At 43.7% G+C, this 20,294-nt stretch overlaps 1 pseudogene; it reads right to left on the bottom strand.

Moving 5' to 3' along the window:
• LOC146187730 (uncharacterized) overlaps positions 1–20,294 on the bottom strand; it is a 97,897-nt pseudogene that overhangs the window by 37,082 nt on the left and 40,521 nt on the right.

A 20,294-nucleotide genomic window follows, 5' to 3' on the forward strand; every position in this document is an offset into this window, starting at 1 on the left:
AGCATATCGGTTATTGACATGATGATAGAGGGTGACAACATACTGCACCAAATAATGCAAAAAAAAGTATCTTACCATACGGCTAGGGCAGATTTGCAGACCTCAGTTGCAACAATCCAAAATGAATGCTGCCACGCAAAGTACATCCCAGGGATCTGATGCTTCATACACCTGGTAAGAAAAAGTAGCGATCTTACAAGGAGACAAAGCAAGAAATAATCTCAGAGAGCTCAGTTATGAACAAACAACTTAAAATGCTGGTGGTACTCACAATATCCTCTTTCAAGCATGGCCATTAAAACGAATCGGAACTTTCACAAGGCTTGGTTTTTCGGTTCTGCTGTCCAAAGCTGCGGGAGCTCGAGCAGCTCGAGCGGGTGGGGATTGTGTGGCCGACCAGACGTCTCTGAATCAGCGGCTTGTGTGGAGTTTTGAGGCACGGTTGGAAGGGGGCAGAAGGATGGTTGTGTTTTCTCTCCCTCTTTTTTTTTTTTTTTTGTTTGAGATCTGTCGAAAGAGTAGGCATAAAGCTCGAAAGGGGGTGAGAGAAATGAAAGAGGTCCCGCAGGACCACGTGAGCCCAGAAGGCTGCCGGCCAGGAAAGTTGGCGGGAAGGAAGGGAAGAGTGAGGGGGAGTAGAGTGGGGGGCATAGTGAGCAACGCCTGCCTAGCCGGGAGGAAAGAGAGGGCAGTGAAGGTCGCTGCGCTTCCGCGATGACTGCTTTACGGGGAGAAAAGGCTACAAGACGGGAAGTTGAAAGCGGTTTTGAGAATTGCTTTAGTAAAGGCCCTCGGGCGGAGAGGTGACAATAGGAGGAGAGAATGGAAACCATATGTTCTTGGCGCCAAGCGTGTGAGGAGGAATGCGCAGACTTTTTCCCTCGGATTCGCTAAGACAATGAGTGCGTTCGGAGCTCTTTGGCCGCCTCGACTATTGGCTCGGTAACATTTTCAGTGGCACGATAATTTCGCTACATTTTTTTTTATCTTAATGCAAAATACGTTTTACCTCATAGTTTCAAATAATAATCACATACGTAAAACAATCTTCAGTTTCCACGGAATCGTCCTCGGTTCAAACAAACGGACATATTTTTTTTTTATTAAAAATGGCACACAGGTCGCTGTTCATGACGGAGTGCTCTTGAAACGTCATCACGCGCAACTGAGCGATGCAACAGACCGTATACTTGCTGTATTCCTATTAAGGAAAAGAAAAGCGAAAACGACCATAACTACGAGTACTTCAAGGTTAAAAATTCCCATGTTATTCATTTTTTTTTTCAAATCAGGTGGACATTTAGAGCAAGAAAAAATCCGCGTAGAACTAAGCGTGGACATATCAAGAAATACAAAATACTCGACGAGCTAAGATCTGAAGAACTAAATTTGCAGTAAAGAAAAAATAGAAAGAAAGCAAGGGTCAACATTGAAACTATATCTACGAACTTGGGACAGGTTGTCCTCAGAAAGAAGCGCGGTATAATCATCTTTCAGCCCGCGGAAGCAGCGCTTGTGAAAGCGGCAGAATATTTCACAAAGGAACCCTAATTCTCAATCATGTGTTAAATTCTTCGAGAGTGGTGTTCTCTAAAAATGCCTCAAAACTGCTAAAGTGACGTACTCGCAATACTTTTAATATATATGAATTGCAATTAGCTGCCTGGTTGACATGATGGGATAGAATTATTTAGTTCTCTGAAGGGAAACGCCTTCGGTGCGGTGATTATATGGTTGGATAATAAGGCAATGAATGTTTGAAGAATAGTTTCTGAACAATTCTTAGGAGAGCGCTGTCAAACGCTGTGGTCAAATGCATCATTATGAGCCATATATTACAGCTTTCGAACAAAAATAACTTCCGTAAAGAACATCGTTATTATGCAATTTCAATTTTGTTACCATATATGCTGGCGACACATGTGCGCGCATTCATTACACTGTAGGCAATTGTTTTAAATTTTTATTTTTTTTCGTTAGCCTTGCCCCATGCAGTGCTGTTGATTTTTTTTATTATCTTTTACATGTACACTATTTTTTGGCAGTGTGCGATTTACGTCGCTTTAGAATACGAACCATTCCAGGACAGTTCAGATTTGTTTTCTTGTCAAGTGAATTAGCTAGACATAACGTAGAATATATGTTGCTTGTATTTTTTCTTTGAGCTGAAATGTTTTACGCGCTGCTGCACCGATGGCCAAAGTCGTTCAGTCTTTGTCTGTTGCTGAAGCCCACAGCAGAGCGCAAAAGAGTACAGTACAAATTTGCGTTTAGTAGATATTAGAACTCGAAGGCCCTGAGAGCAGCCGAACATATCTGTCTATAAGAATAGCTAGTACTGAGGCGTGGTATAGTCGGTGCTTATGCTGAATGCCGGAAACAGCTAGGGTAATGGCGAATCATGCAGTGCGTGTTTGATTGGCTAGCGCGATCGATCTCTCCCACCTCTACTTAGCTTGAACATGTTGGGTTTCTTTCCATCACGTAAAAAAAAGGCGGAAATAATGATGCTACGCGTGCGTGTTTCCAATCATGGACAAACGTTTACAGGATGTGGATTCACCGGATATATTCGATCGTTTCTGCGTTTACTATCCAAACGTAACCCCTGGTGTTTGTTCAAGCGACACACACGTTCTGTCGCGTTCTTTGCATTTGAGTACCTTGCGTTTCTTGACTGCGCAGGATTTTTTTCGCGGACACGCATCTATTAAACATTTGCTTGTCAGATCAGATGTGTGCTCGAGCGTGCGCGTATGCTTGTACTCGTATGCGTATAAATAGGCCCATGGAACGAAATCCCGTGCGCGAGATGTGTTCGAGATCTGTGCATGGATATATCTGTGCATCGGACCTGTGCATTGATGTGTCAATCACTTTCAATCATCCTGATTTGACGAGATCAGAAAAACAAATCGTCTCCACCGGGAATCGAATTCCTAGCCTAGTTAACGCTTTAACCAACTGCGCTAAACCCTGGATCGCGAAACTAGCACCATACGTAATTCTCATTGTCTACCGTGAGGATAGCGGCGAGAATGACGCTGCAATTAGTGATAATGACAATGATGACAGAATCAATGGTAATGACGCTGCGTTTAGTTGATAACGATAATGATACGTAATGAACCGTATGCAGCAGCATTAATCTCGCCTTCGCTAATTTCTGCAGTGTAGATTTCACGTGCTGTCAGAATTTTTTCAACACTTGGCTAAAGTTTGGAACACTTTCTGTGTTAGCTACGTCCACGCGTGATCGACATCCGGGCCTCTAGTCTGCAGGAATTGTCTCTAAGATATTATATGCAGAATTTTACATAACAATTAATCGTGCCTAAAGTCGTAAATAAAAGAGTTCTCTACCAAAATTGTCAAGTATAATCGCAGGTCATCCACAACAATTAGCGAATCACGAAAAATGTATTCAGAAAAATATATTCTACATTTTCTGTGATGGGCACTTCTGTTCATTTTCTGGTCAGCTCAGTCAAACAATTTTAGGACAATCTATACATTAATCTCAATAAACATTATATATATGGTGGCCCAAATTACGTATGGCGTATGAATATCTTCTACAGTTGAACGTAAACTGACGTCCGGGCCAGCGAAAAATTTAGTTGCGACGAAATTAGCCCCAACACACTGTCATATTGAGATGCAAGCATTAGAAACGTCTCTGTCGGTCAGAGCTGCTTCTACTGCTTTTTTAGCGCCGCCGCAGCCTGAAATGTGCAAAGGCGGCCAGCCATCAAAGCTCGTTGGACAATATCGACCACTAGAAACCATGATATATACAATGTTGGGATGCCATCAAAGCTGATGGGACAATATTGACCAATCTATGTCAAGATATATGCAATGTTGACAAGCCATACATATTGGCAGAACATTATTGCCCAACCTATGCCCTTAGGGTGCAATGCTGGCTAGCCATCACAGTCCATCGAAGAATATTGAACAATATAATGCATATGTATACATTGTTGGCAGGCCGTCATGACAGGCGGGTCACTATTGACCAATATATGCCATGATTTATTTATTGCTGACAAGACAACCACAATGGCCGGACAATATTAACCCATTTATGCCATTATATGTGCAATGCTGGCCAACCATCAGACCTCATTAGGCAATATTTTCCGCTATAATCCAAGATATACACAATGTTAGGATGCCACCAATGCTGGTGGGGCAATATTGACCAATGTATGCCAAGATATATTCAATGTTGACGAGGCAACCATAATGGCCGGACAATATTAGCCAAGCTAAGCCATGATATGTGCAATGCTGGTCAGCCACCAGGGCTCATTAGACAATATCGACCACTAGAAACCAAGATATTACAATGTTAGGAAGCCGCCAAAGTTGGTTGGACATTATTGACCACTATATGCCTAGATATATTCAATATTGAGAAGCCGTTGTTATTGACCGGACAATATTTACCAGGTCATACCATGGTGTGGAAGATATTGGCAAACAATTGCAGCTGGTTGGCCAATAATGACCAGGCTGCCTCATTGTGTATACAATAATGGCAAACTGTTCAATATGCATGGGCATTATTGACCGCTCCTAGCCGGTTGAATGCCAATAACGGATATGGGTAAAGTTCACTGGGTCAATAATGATTATGGTATAGCGTGGCTGCACATTATTGGTAGCTCAATTGCACCATTGGGCCACTTGTGGGCCAGTAATCCCCAATCAATCCCCATTATTGGGCCGATGAAATGTGCTGCCTGGGTATCCTGCAATATAAGCTATGAGACGGCTAGAACTGTGCCTAGTGACGTATCTGTGGTCATCTGAAGGAAGGGAATTCAAAGTAGCTTCGACGTCCTCGAGCTTCCTCGTCAACCAAACGGTCAAGCTCGTCAATATGATTTGAAAGAAGCTGGGTAGGTTTCTCGCTTGTACGGCTAATTCCAAGTAAGGCATTTACAATTTCAGCATTACAATTTTCTGTCTTTGGGTGCTTCGCTAAGTTGTAAAATGCCAGGGCCTTAACTGTCACTAAAAATTTGAGCCGGCGTGGGATGATCGTTGCAGCTGTAGTGAACTACACGAGGATATACGAAGACAAGGATGAAGTAGGCGAGAATACCACGAAGACGAGGATAAGGACGACAAAGTGCCGCTGCGCTGCTCGAGCTCGCTTGTGGAAGGCCTAGACTGGCTGTGCTCTTGTGTGGTTCTTTGTGCAACTTGGAGAGGGCTATTATCCCTGTTAAAGGACAGAAACACCTCCTTTCACTTTGTCGTCCTTATCCTCGTCTTCGTGGTATTCTCGCCTACTTCATCCTTGTCTTCGTATATCCTCGTGTAGTTCACTACACAGCCAATAAATTGCCTCACGATGCCGAAGAGGTTTTCTAGTTTGTCTTGGCTTATGATGTGATAATGTATGTAAAGCCGCATTTTGCAGATAAGTAGTCAGCGAGGTCGACTGTGGACTGCAAAGTCACCCGGAGGCCTTCCGCGGTGCTGTTGCTTAGGAAACCATGCTTTGAGTGTATTTCGAGAAGGGACGGGTTCGAATAGGGAAGGCAGCAGAAAGAGCGCGCAATGAGCAAGAAGAAAGAATGAAAGGAAGGAAAAGAGCATTCAGTAAAAGAAGGGGGCGAAAGTCATACGAGACGGACGGAACTCTGCTCTCTGCAAACATGTGTTTTCCTGCTTGACCAATCATCGCTCTTCGCTCAACAACGCGCCATAGTACAACAGCCAGAGAAGCAACGCGATGCAACAAAATGGACGCAGGAAACGAGCCGCAGAAGCAGACGCCCCAAGCGTTTCCTCTGCGGCGCGCGCGCTTGTGATGCGCTCCTACGGCTGACAGCGCCACCTACGCTTTTCATCGCTCCGGCGACCACGTCGCTCCTATTGCCGCGCGCCGAAGACGACACACTTCCCAATTCTAGCACACTATACCGAGGGCGAGCGTTCGCGTGGCCGCCGCGGTGATGCCTTCCCGCCGCAACCGCGGGGCGGCGCTACCAATAGCTAAGGTGGCAGTTGACAGCCGTGTGGTGCGGACGCGCGTTCCATCGCTCCTCCGATTGCACATGGCTACCGGAAACGGACAGTCTGGCGACAGCGGGAGCTTCCGAAGCGTCAAATAGATGAGTTCTTTCTTTTATTATCTTATTTATTTTTCAGCTAGTTAGGTTAGGTGCAGCCTAAAGAATAGATTTTAGCTCTTGGTCCTAGCGGCCTGGTTTTTCGTGCCGGCAGCTAGGTTTTCTTGGCGTTCATTGTTTAGCTATCTTGTTTAAATAGATATTTTTCTTTCTAGGCTATTGGAATTCGCAGATTTGGTTTTTAACGCGTGTTTGCTAGTCGTTTCTTGTGTCTTCTTTTGGCAATTTGTATATTCTAAGAATTCGTAACAGTTATAGTTCAGTCGATGAGCGCTTAAGATGGTAAATCAAAAGAAGGTAAGGTGTACTCAGTGTGAGGCGCAGGTTAATCTCAAAGAAACGCGTTTTGATTCTGCAGGTGAAGCGGAAGGCAGCGACTTTTTGTGTCGATGTTGCGTACTGAATGCACGTCTAGATAGATTTGATCAAGAAAGGGGCAGTTTAGTGTCTCGTGTGGAGGATTTAGAACATGAAGTACGTTTGCTACGGACGGAAAATCAGAAACTGCTTGGACACCTTACTCAGATTGAAAAGAAAGGGGCCGACTTTGTCCTTGGAACCAACAAGGACGAACATTCCAATGCGGGCCACGTGGCTGGGGCCAGCACTGGCATGGAAGGCATAAGCAAAGTAGGTCAGGCGGATCCGAACTGTCAGAGTTATTTAGAAGCAGATAAGACAGCGGAAAAAAAGGAAGACTTAAGGAGGAATGAAAATCCAAGAGATAAGGAAACAGATAACCGAAAGCAGGAGCCAACAGTTGGGAGAGGGAGAGAGAAGGCCCAGGTGCTTATCGCCGGAGATTCTAACATGAACAGGTGCAAGCGAGATATCTTAAAACGTGTAAGGGGTGATAAGAGAGTGTTGGTTGGAGCCTTCCCAGGGAGAACAATGAGGGATGTACTAAAAGAGAGTAAAAATAGGCTGTTGAAGGATTCCGCCGAGCGCAGTATGGTAATAGTAGCCGCGGGTCTAAACGATGTCCTAAATGGTGACGCTGCAGGAGTAGTGGAAAGTTTAGCTAAGGGAGTTGACGAGATCAGGGAGATAGCACAGCAGACGCAGATAGTTGTATGCACAGTACCAGAGGAGCTAGGATTGAACGGAAAGATGGAAAAGGACGTGGTGACAGTTCATCATCATCATCATCATCATCATCAGCCTGATTATGCCCACTGCAAGGCGAAGGCCTCTCCCATATCTCTCCACTTAACCCGGTTCTGTGCTAGCTGCATCCACTTGACCCCTGCGAACTTCTTAATCTCATCCGCCCACCTAACTTTCTGCCGCCCCCTACCGCCCGATGCTTGCGTGTTAGAGGTGACAGTTAATCAGGACATAAGAAAGTTAAGCCTGGAGAAGCGGTTCGAAGTGGTTGAGGTAAACAGGGAGGTACATAAAGCAGGTTTTGGTAGGGCTTTTCAGCGAGATGGCATTCATTTTAACAGAAGGGTCGGAGCAGAGATCGGCTGGCGCTTGGAAGGCAGGGCTGTAGCTTTTTTAGGGGGTCCGCGAGGACTCCGTGCACAGAGGTAGTTAGAAGTGAAGCAGAAGAAAGTGTAATAATGGAGTTAGAACTGATGCTTGGGCGAGTTGGTATGCCATTTTCTGAAGAACAGCGCGACTTCGCGTGGCTAAGTCGTGCTATACAAATGCCTTAAACAAATCATGCCTTCATTCCGTAAAAGAAAGTTTCAACCGTCAAACCGATCGCCTTGTGAAGGCAGGATATCCCAAGCAACTGCTCGTGTCCGTTTCTGAATCGATGCTTGCGTGTTTAGGCAAAACCAAAAAGAAGGAAACGGCCGAACCCGCCAAAGAAAAGCAAAAGACGACAGTCGTTCCCTACATCCACAAATTTTCCCACAGGCTAAAGAAGATAGGCCACCGAGCTAATGTCAGAGTTGTCTTCTCGGCTCCCGAAAAGCTTGGGAAATTGTGCAAGCTTGTTAACGCTGAATCTTTACGAGAAAAGTGCACTATAAAACATGAGAATCAATTTGTTGCATGCAAAGATGGTGTTATCTACTCCATCCCACTATCTTGCGGCAAGCTGTACGTCGGCCAGACGGGCAGATGCCTTAATGAGCGCCTAAGAGAACACAATAATAATGTTTTCAACTCCGTTAAAGGGCATCTCGGCATCCATTGCAGAGATTGCGAAAGTAACGACTGCCAACCTTATTTCCAAAAAAAAACAAAAGTGTTAAATAGGCATCGGAACAAGATAACCCGTGAAATTATTGAGGCCGCACAAATCGCATGGTCAAATGACGCCTGTGTCAGCAGCCCGTCCTTGGCGTTGTCAGCAAAGGAGCTTAGATATCTAGCTACAGGGAAGTGACGTGGTGGCATCACACGAGTTTTCAAGTGTTTAATCAAATGTGTTTCGCTTCTGTGTTTTCTCTTGTTGTTTGGAGCCTGATATATATATTACCACGTTCCGAGTAATAAACTTCAGTTGCAAGTCAGCGCCTGTCCGTGTTGTCTTCCTTCCGTCCTTGTCCAAGTCGCGCTGTTCTTCAGAAAATGTAATAATGGAGGCTGAGCCCCCAAAAATGGCAAAGAGTAGGTCGAGAAAGAAAAGTACAAAAAAGAAATTTAACACTAGGATCAGCTACATAAACATGCAAGGAGGTAGAAAAAGAGCGAAATGGCTAGAGATAGAACAGCAGTTGAAGGATGACAAAATAGGTGTGTACGCTCTTTGCGAGACTCATCTCAGGGATCTAGAAGATCCGCCGTTTATAGAAGGCTACGTCTGGGAAGGGTGCAACACAACGAGAACGGAAAGAAAGGGTGGAGCCGTAGGTATGTTGATACACCAGGGAACAAATTGGCAAAGAATTAAGTCATCTTGTAAAGAACATATCTGGGTTTCAGGAACCATTGCCGGCATAAGGACATGGCTAGTGGTAGTTTATTTAGGAACAGGACATCAATGCAGGCAAGAAAACAGGGATCTTGTTGAATGTCTCAGTGACGATATAAGCCAGTTAGGAAACGGGGCCAATATTATTCTGCTGGGGGGCATGAACGGCCACATCAACGACCTGGATGGATACACGGATTGTAACGGGAAGCTAATGCTAGATTTCTGCGAGCGACACGATCTAGTTATTGTAAATAGAGAAAAAAAATGCGAAGGCCAAATCACGTGGGAATTCTGCAACAGGCAGACGACCATTGACTATTGTCTAATGTCGCAGGAAATTTTTAGCAAGGTCACAAAAATGGAAATAGACGAAGAAGGGAGTGTAGTCTGGGAAGTGATCATAAACGTATTAGTCTGCAGATGGGGCCCTTGATGAAAAGAGAAATGGAACTTAGACAAAACGTAAACGCAAAATTAAACGACGATCAAATAGCGCAGATAGCAGCAGACATAGAGGAAGCAACAGAGAAAAGCCCCATGGAAGACTGGGATTATGAACAGGTAGAACTACTCATAAGGAGTAAAATTAAGGAGCTTAAAGCAGCAAACAGCTGGAATGGAAAGAGGAAGCCACGGAGCTGGTGGAATAAGGAAATCAAGGAAGCTATTGAACAACGACGGGCTGCTTCAAGGGAACACCGAATGGCAAAGAAAGCATAGGCTTCTCAGGAGGAAATCGACCAAAAATGGGAATCATATCGACAAAAGAAGCTTCAAGTGTAGGCCCTCGTCCAAAGCAAAATAAGACAGTCCACCGATCGCTGGATGGCTGATATACACGATGCCTCTAGAGGCGGAGCAAGAAAATTCTGGAACCATATAAGCTGGCTAGGGAAGAAGAATCAAAGAAAGCAAGATCGGATTCAAGATAACGAGGGAAATCGTTTAAAGGGGGACAACGCAGTGAACTACATTACATCAGTTATAGCCGAGTCATTTAAGAACGACGATAGGGTAATCTCCGCAAATCAGGAAGCAACACAAGGTAGCAGAATACAAAGCACCTTAGAACTGACCAATCTGAACTGTAAAAAGGCAGAAAAAAATATTCCTAAAAACACATCTACAGGAATAGATGGAATTCCGATCAAGCTGATTAATGAACTCGGTCCAAAAAGTAAGGTAACGTTGTTAAAAGCTTTGGAAACAGTTATAGCGAATAAGCAAATTCCGGACAGCTGGCGGCAGAGTAAAATGAATTTGATTTATAAAGGGAAAGGAGAAAGGATTCACACAAAATCCTACAGGCCGATTACCATAACATCTGTAATGTACAGGTTAGCCATGCAGGCGGTGAAATTAAAGGTGCAAGCATGGGTTGAAAGTAACAAGACACTCGGAGAACTTCAGAACGGCTTTAGAAATGGTAGGCGCTTAGATGATTACCTGTTCGTGCTTACCCAATGCATCGAAATATCTAGAGTGGAAAATAGACCTTTGTATTTGGCCTTCCTGGACATAAACGGGGCGTACGACAACGTAAGCAGGGAACTCCTGTGGAACATATTAAAAGAAGAAGGTATCGGTTATGAGATAATATAGTTCCTTCAGGAAATATACCGGGATAACAAAGTAGAAATTACGTGGGAAGGGATAAGAAGTACAGAGGATGTCAAAGTATGCAAAGGATTAAGACAAGGCTGTCCTCTCTCACCGGTGCTGTTCATGCTTTATATGATAAACCTGGAACGGAAGATACAAGACAGTAACCTAGGTTTTAACCTGTCATACAGATTAGGTGGAAAGGCGGTAGAGCAGCGCCTCCCCGGTTTGATGTAAGCAGACGATATTGTGCTGGTAGCTGAGAGTCTGGAAGAATCAAACTCTAGTTAAATATTGCGGAGACGAAGGGGACGCTCTAGGCTTCAGTGTGAGTGAAGTCAAGTCGGGTCTGATGATTTTCAACGGCTCAACTGATCAGGGTCTTAAAATTCAAGGCCTTGAAATACCTAGAGTAGCAGAATATAAATATTAGGGGGTATGGATAAACGAAGGATTGGCATACATTGGAAAGCATGAGCAATCACTTAAGGCCAAAGGGCGAAGGAATGCCGGGATAATGAAGCATAAGGCATTGTGGGGATACAATAGGTATGAGGTATTGAGGGGTATTTGGAAAGGAATTGTGGTGCCCGGACTTACTTTCGGAAATGCGGTTTTGTGCCTAAAATCAGAGGTACAGTCGACATTAGAAACAGATCAGAGATCCGTTGGACGATTAGCACTAGGTGCCCACGGCAAAACTACAAATGAGGCGGTATAGGGAGATATGGGCTGGGCATCTTTCGAAGTACGGGAAGCTCAGAGTAAAATATTATATGAGGAACGCCTGAGGAAATTGGACAGTAACAGGTGGGCAGCTAAGGTATTTAAATACCTGTACCTAAAAAGCGTTGACTCACAATGGAGGAAAAGAACTAGGAAACTAACTAGTAAGTATGTTAGTAACAAGGACGGAGAAATAAATAGCATTAAACAACAGGTGAAAAACACAGAAGGTAAAAATTGGATAAATTCGATGGAAAAAAAAAACAGAGTGTGGAATTATACCGAAAGTGGAAAATGCAGATCAGGAAGGAAGATTTCTTTGATAACTGAAGAGGCAGTGCCCTACTTTTTGAAGCTAGATCAGGGTGCCTTAGAACACGCAGCTACAAAAAGAAGTTTAACAATGGAGATGACGCATGTGCTGTATGTGGAGACTCCAGTGAAACAATTGACCATATTATACTCGAATGCAATGGTATCCATCCGGAAGTTGATGCAGGCGCAATCACTGTTCCTGAAGCTCTGGGGTTTAGAGATAACAGTGGCCGGGTGAATAAACCGGCGGTGGAAACTAGCAAAAAACGGCTGGAAGACTGCTGGCTTAAAAGCAGAGAAGTGACATAATGTTAGTGATGTGGGAGCAAAATTTAATAAATAGAATGATGGTTTAGTTAACAATTCTAAATCAATAGTTAAGATATGTGGAGAAAAGTGAGCATGATAGCTACTGCTACCACCCCGTTTCAAAGGGGGCGCTCCTATATTCCATCCATCCATCCATCCGTGCCAGCGCTGCGCGTTCGCGGCCTTGGCAGCATAGGCGGCATAGGGCGATATAATCAGGCGCTGCGCTTTTCACTGCGAAACCTGTCTCCTGACGGTTTGAGCGCACTTTTTGTTTAAAAACAGTCTTGGTGGAAGACAATCGTATCGTCCTAGTACTGTGCGGAGAAAATCATGCGCTGAAATAGCGCTCGAGGAAGCGTTTAACAAATACTGTCGGGTCCAGTCTGCTATATTTTCCTGTTTTATTTATTCTGCTGAACCGAAGACGGTCTTAAGCAGAACGCATACTGACTGCCTGATATCTGGCGAGACAAGAAATTTGAAGCAATCACCTAAGGTTGCCACGTTGGTTGCAATATTTTGTTTTGTTTGATCTGGAGACAGTCGATTGCGATCCACGCATCGCGATCGCGGATGCAGGGTATGGTGTGCATCTTCCTTCTGATCCAGGCAGCTCAAGCATATCCCAGGTGGTTGGCCCGATCGTTATGACAATTAATATTATCAATCGCGATCTAACTCGAAACGGACCGACGATGATTTATTGCCCATGTAACACAGCTGGTACCAAAAAATACCCTTAATGTATTTACACTGTTCATTAATCCAACTATGAATTTTATTTACTCTTCGGTCTTTTCTTATGGCCCATATGGTATATCGATGCCGCAGTCAAGTCAATACGGGTCTCATGCTTTCGGATATGTTATACATCGCGTTTCTGCAATTCAGTCATGCTTATTGCTAAGGTGATATATATCAGGGTGCTGACATTTCATAGCTTCACATATATGCTATATAAGCGCCTGTCACATATAAGCGCCTGTCCTTGTCATTACTCTCTCGTTGTTGTTCTCCGTCGCAGCGCTCGTAATTTGCAATCATGTACCAACTAGCTCAAGTTTCCGTATTACTGCTATATATGCTACAGAAAAGCAGGGCAATATTACTTTTTCGTAACATGGCACGCGCATGTTTTCAAAGATCGCATGCGAAAATAAACACAAGCAGTCTGAATCGGACTCTTCACTTTTTGTTCGTTCTCTTTATTCATGTGTTTTATTAGGAAGTAACTTGTTGCTTCATACATAAATGATTATTATGCAGTGTGCTTCCTCTTGTAACAGAAGGAAAGGCAAGAAACAAAAGTGGGGATTGTATCATTGATTCTTTTTTTTTTTTTACAAAGTCTACAATACAGTAAAATTTCAGCAAAAAGGCACAGCAACAATAAACAAGTAAAAATAAAGAAATGCACCGCCAAAGGTTTTGAAAAAAGGCCGCACATGACACCGCAATAATTTTAAAGTAGTATGATACCAATTTTTGGTGGTATATATATTTTTTTCAATTGCTAATGATGCGCTAGATATTCCTGTATAATTCTCCACGTGGTTCTTCGCCTACCACCGCTAAGTAATTTATAATTGATTTTACTTTCTTCATCAGTCTCGGCTTCGGTTTCAGCAGCCGAGCGGTTGTTGTACGGGCACAATCAAGTCTAGCTCACGCGCGGGATTACAAAAAATTCAACCGCAGACTCATTTAGCGCCTCATTTTGCGCCTTCATTTGAGCCACTTGCTTCTGCGCTCGAGCCAGTTTTCTCTTTGCTCTTCTTAGAGCGCGAGAAATGTTGCTGCATTCTGGTTGCATGATTGCTTCCTTTTCCTGTGCATCTTGTTCTGTGTAAGCCTCCGCTGGTATTTGCATGAAGCTATCCCCTTCAGAATCGACGGTCAATCGACACTTTTCTGCAAAAGACATTCCCATGAATGATGTGTGTTCTCCTGAATCAGGTTTCAGGCCACGTCTGGAAGACAGACCCCCCAGTGCACTCGGCCTATTAGCTCTATAAGCTTTAGCTGTTGTTGTAATCTACGCGCTTGTTTTTTTTTTTTTTTTTGAGAATAGACACTGTAGCGTCCGCAGAACTGCATTCAAGAATCAAGCTTCCCAAGTTACCATTGTTTCTATGTGTAAGTAAAGGCAAAGTATTTTTTTTTTCTACTCGATAACGCGCGTATGATACAGAGCCAGCGGGTGCGAATTTGGTTAATTTGGTCCAAGTTGCAATGATGGAAATTGAGTCAAACGGATGCTGTGCACGTCTGCTGCGGCGGGCATGAGTTCTCGCTCGGCTCTTCAACTGCTTCCGGCTCCTCGGAAGCATTGTCAAACATCCTTGACGGTCCTTGGCTGTCGTCTGCACCAGCCGGGATTACGAGCACTGCGCTTTTGTCATTTAGCGGCCGGCTGGTCACAGAGGTTCCTCACCTTCCTTTTCGATGTCTTCTTAGGCAGATGATAGTTCGGATAATGGTCGAATACCGTTGGCACGGATTTGGGCTTAAGGTGTGGTCTATCTCTAGCGAGCTCGTTGACGTCACTTTGAACGTTATCTCGATGTAGCTCTCCTCAGAAGGTTTTTCGCAGACAACACACGTTGGAGTCAACTGGCGGTCCTTCCTTTTAATCAGCCGTTTCCCTTTCGCAAGCTGCACAGGGTCCGATGGCACACCGAACATAGAAACCTAGTTCTGAGTCGAGTGGCACGAAACATGTCTTTTCCTTGCCCTGATGCTTTATTTTTAGCATTTTTAGTCGTTGCAAATTTAATTCCCACTGATGAATCCAAGGAACAGAACGAATAAAACAAAAGAAAAGAGTTGACGCGTCAAAAGTGCTTCAAACCGCTCAAGGCACGGCTGGCGCAACTGCGGCAAATCAAGGGCGCGCCGGCAGCCGACGGTGTCGACGGCACGGATGGATGGATGGAATATAGGAGCGTCCCCTTTGAAACGGGGTGGTAGCAGTAGCTATCATGCTCATTTTTCTCCCTATATCTTAATTATTGATTTAGAATGGTCAACTAAACCATCATTATATTTATTGAATTTTGTTCCTACATTACTAACATTATGTCACTTCTCTGCTTTTAAGCCACCAATCTTCCAGCCGTTTTTTGCTAGTTTCTACCGCCGGTTTATTCACCCGGCCACTGTTATCTCTAAAGCCCAGAGCTTCAGAAACATTGCTTGCGCCTGCACCAACTTCCGGATGGATACCATTACATTCGAGTATAATATGGTCAATTGTTTCACTGGAGTTACCACATACAGCACATGCGTCATCTTCATTGTTAAATTTCTTTTTGTAGCTGCGTGTTCTAAGGCACCCTGATCTAGCTTCAAAAAGTAGGGCACTGCCTCTTGAGTTATCAAAGAAATCTTTCTTCCTGATCTGCATTTTCCACTTTCGGTATAATTCCACACTCTGTTTTTTTTTTTTTTTCATCGAATTTATCCAATTTTTACCTTCTGTGTTTTTCACCTGTTGCTTAATGCTCTTTATTTCTCCGTCCTTGTTACTAACATACTTACTAGTTAGTTTCCTAGTTCTTTTCCTCCATTGTGAGTCAACGCTTTTTAGGTACAGGTATTTAAATACCTTAGCTGCCCATCTGTTACTGTCCAATTTCCTCAGGCGTTCCTCATATAATATTTTACTCTGAGCTTCCCGTACTTGGAAAGATGCCCAGCCCATATCTCCCTGTACCGCCTCATTTGTAGTTTTGCCGTGGGCACCTAGTGCTAATTGTCCTACAGATCTCTGATTTGTTTCTAATGTCGACTGTACCTCTGATTTTACGGAACAAAACCGCATTTCCGAAAGTAAGTCTGGGCACCATAATTCCTTTCCAAATACCCCTCAAAACCTCATACCTATTGTATCCCCACCATGCCTTATGCTTCATTATCCCGGCATTCCTCCGCCCTTTGGCCTTAAGTGATTGCTCATGCTTTCCAATGTATGCCAATCCTTCGTTTACCCATACCCCCAAATATTTATATTCTGGTACTCTAGGTATTTCAAGTGCTTGTATTTTAAGACCCTGATCAGTTGAGCCGTTGAAAACCATCAGACCCGACTTAACTGCGCTGAAACTGAAGCCCAGAGCGTCCCCTTCGTCTCCGCAATACTTAACTAGAGTTTGCAATTCTTCCAGACTCTCAGCTAGCAGCACAATATCGTCTGCATACATCAAACCGGAGAGGCGCTGCTCTACCGCCTTAACACCTAATCTATATGACAGGTTAAAACCTAGGTTACTGTCTTGTATCCTCCGTTCCAGGTTTATCATATAAAGCATGAACAGCACCGGTGATAGAGGACAGCCTTGTCTTAATCCTTTGCATACTTTGACATCCTCCGTACTTCTTATCCCTTCCCACGTAATTTCTACTTTGTTATCCCGGTATATTTCCTGTAGGAACTCTATTATCTTATAACCGATACCTTCTTCTTTTAATATGTTCCACAGGAGTTCCCTGCTTACGTCGTCGTACGCCCCGTTTATTTCCAGGAAGGCCAAATACAAAGGTCTGTTTTCCACTCTAGATATTTCGGTGCATTGGGTAAGCACATACAGGCTATCATCTAAGCGCCTACCATTTCTAAAGCCGTTCTGAAGTCCTCCGAGTATCTTGTTACTTTCAAACCATGCTTGCACCTTTAATTTCACCGCCTGCATGGCTAACCTGTACATAACAGATGTTATGGTAATCGGCCTGTAGGATTTTATGTGCATGTCTCCTTTCCCTTTATAAATGAAATTCATTTTACTCTGCCTTGAGCTGTCCGGAATTTGCTTATTCGTTATGACTGCTTCCAGAGCTTTTAACAACGTTTCTTTACTTTTTGGACCGAGTTCATTAATCAGCTTGATCGGAATTCCATCTATTCCTGCAGATGTGTTTTTAGGAATATTTTTTTCTGCCTTTTTCCAGTTTAGATTGGTCAGTTCTAAGCTGCTTTGTATTCTGCTACCTTGTGTTGTTTCCTGATTTGCGGAGATTACCCTATCGTCACTCTTAAATGACTCGGCTATAACTGATGTAATGTAGTTCACTGCGTTGTCCCCCTTTAAACAATTTCCCTCGTTATCTTGAATCCGATCTTGCTTTCTTTGATTCTTCTTCCCTAGCCAGCTTATATGATTCCAGAATTTTCTTGCTCCGCCTCTACAGGCATCGTGTATAACAGCCATCCAACGATCGGTGGACTGTCTTATTTTACTTTGGACGAGGGCCTGCACTTGAAGCTTCTTTTGTCGATATGATTCCCATTTTTGGTCGATTTCCTCCTGAGAAGCCTGTGCTTTCTTTGCCATTCGGTGTTCTCATGAAGCAGCCCGTCGTTGTTCAATAGCTTCCCTGATTTCATTATTCCACCATCTCCGTGGCTTCCTCTTTCCATTCCAGCGGTTTGCTGCTTTAAGCTCCTTGATTTTCCTCCTTATGAATAGTTCTACCTGTTCATAATCCCAGTCTTCCATGGGGCTTTTCTCTGTTGCTTCCTCTATGTCTGCTGCTATCTGCGCTATTTGATCGTCGTTTAATTTTGCGTTTACGTTTTGTCTAAGTTCCATTTCTCTTTTCATCAAGGGCCCCATCTGCAGAATAATACGTTTATGATCACTTCCCAGACTACACTCCCCTTCTTCGTCTATTTCCATTTTTGTGACCTTGCTATAAATTTCCGGCGACATTAGACAATAGTCAACGGTCGTCTGCCTGTTGCGGAATTCTGACGTTATTTGGCCTTCACATTTTGTTTCTCTATTTACTATAACTAGATCGTGTCGCTCACAGAAATCTAGCATTGACTTGCCGTTACAATCCGTGTATCCATCCAGATCGTCGATGTGGCCGTTCATGTCCCCCAGTAGAATAATATTGGCCCCGTTTCCTAACTGGCTTATATCGTCACTGAGACATTCTATAAGATCCCTGTTTTCTTGCCTGCATTGATGTCCTGTTCCTAAATAAACTACCCCTAGCCACGTCCTTATGCTGGCAATTGTTCCTGAAACCCAGATATGTTCTTTACAAGATGATTTAATTCTTTGCCAATTTGTTCCCTGGTGTATCAACATACCTACCCCTCCACCCTTTTTTTGCGTTCTCGTTCTGTTGCACCCTTCCCAGACGTAGCCTTCTATAAACGGCGGATCTTCTAGATCCCTGAGATGAGTCTCGCAAAGAGCGTACACACCTATTTTGTCATCCTTCAACTGCTGTTCTATCTCTAGCCATTTCGCTCTTTTTCTACCTCCTTGCATGGTTATGTAGCTGATCCTAGTGTTAAATTTCTTTTTTGTACTTTTCTTTCTCGGCCTACTCTTTGCCATCTTTGGGGGCTCAGCCTCCATTATTACACTTTCTTCTGCTTCACTTCTAACTACCTTTGTGCACGGAGTCCTCGCGGACCCCCTAAAAAAGCTACAACCCTATATCTGATATCTGAGCAGCAGTGGGGCGTTGGCGACCCCACTGAGGCGCGGCGGGCGGTGGAAACAGACCCCATTGGAGAAGCCGTAAGAGAAGAGAGAAATGCGCTCTCCTTCGAGACCGGCCGTGGTTAAACAGCGCGTGGTGCCCTCTAGCGAAGTCGACACAAAACAGCGCATGCAGCTCCCACGCGTGGCATCCACCAGAGAGCAGAATATGGGGCGCAACACGCGTTAGAAACTTCCAGAAACGAAGATGCAGCAACATAATTGGCAGCAGGAAGAGAAATTCTTAAGCATCACTGCAGCTAAAAAGACATAAATACATCTTAAATTTTCGCGAAAATGTTTTGCAAAGTGTAGAAAACATTCAATTCCTTCTTAAGAATTAAAAAGCACGCTATTTAATTGCTTTGACCCAATAAATTGAAGCATATTTGGTTCGTTAACCGAAACTTTCTAATCTTCGATAGCGATTGCAGTATTGTCGTAAGGATAGGTTTTCACCTGAATTTATCTTTCAGCAAGCCACCTGAGCCTCTAGCATCCTGAATTTCGTTCATGCTCTGTTCAATATTTCAGACTAGGAATTTTTGCGGTTCTCTAAGAATTCTTCTACTTTAGTAAACAGAAGGAAAGTGCCTTCGTATATTTAAACTCTACATCGTAACTGATAGGCGGGCTCATGGGCAGCTTAGCTCAAGAGCGCCTACAGCGCGTTCCTGCCCTAGGGACCCACCAGTTATCCGCTAGCCGGCACGTCACGCAATCATCTAATACGTAGAAGAACGGCTGATTGGGCGAGTTTGTGAACCATGATGGACAGTAATGTATATTGCGCAAAAAGACGAGACAAAGAGGAGAAGTGGACAACGACGGCGCAGAAACTGACAACTGAATTTATTCGAAGAACGGAAGGAGTATATATATAAGTACACACACTTGTTGTACCCACATGAGCATAGTCAAAAAATGCATAAAATATCTATATCAACACAGTATAACTCCCCCCATCACACGCACGTGTGAAAACTGCCGACGCACTAACGATTGTGCAGCATGGTCATCTCATTTTCTGTCACCGCGACGGGACGTATTACTAACACAAACATTTTGCTTTCGGTTAATATGGAACGCCTCGGCGATTTCTCGAGTAGTCTGGTCGTTTATGAAGAAACAATATATTAGTATCAACGAAGAAAGGTACACACTCACACGCGTTAACAATGTTTTGCTAAGTTAGTATCATTCTTTTTTAAGGACTGCGCATGCTCCATCAGCCTAATGTTGATGCAACGGCCTGTCTGCCCAATATACGTACGGCCACAGGACAAATGGTATTTGGTATACTACACCATCCTACAACTAATGAAACTCTTGCGTGATTGACCTGGCATCTGTTCTTACTTCTTGTTGCCCCCCAGCTTTCTTTGAACCGCTGCACCTACCTTGCCAATCTTATTAGGGGCTGAAAACAACACCTGTACGCCATATTTTGCGCCTACTTTTTTAAACCGATGTGATAATGCATGTATATAAGGCACAACTGCAATTTTATTTCTTTCATTTTTTCTTTCTATCTGTCCGGCGAACACTTCTTGTTTTTAGTTAGATCCTTGGATGCTGTAAATGTGCCTCAAATCTTGACATTTTTGCTCGGAATGGTACAGGACTGAAGTTCACCTTTGAGGTTCTCAGAAAAATGTTTTGCAATTTTTAGATTTAAAGTTGACTTTTAATATGAATCATGTGTGTTGGCAGTACTCTCCTAGGAGTGTAAAGCCTCTTTTAAACTACAAGTCATGTCACTCCAAACTTGTTAAATCTGGAATAGTAACAAGCTTGTTTTAGGATGGCTGTCAA

Source organism: Amblyomma maculatum, chromosome 5, assembly GCF_055883805.1.
Source record: "Amblyomma maculatum isolate TAMU_Amacu chromosome 5, ASM5588380v1, whole genome shotgun sequence".
Taxonomy (NCBI): Eukaryota; Metazoa; Arthropoda; class Arachnida; order Ixodida; family Ixodidae; genus Amblyomma; species Amblyomma maculatum.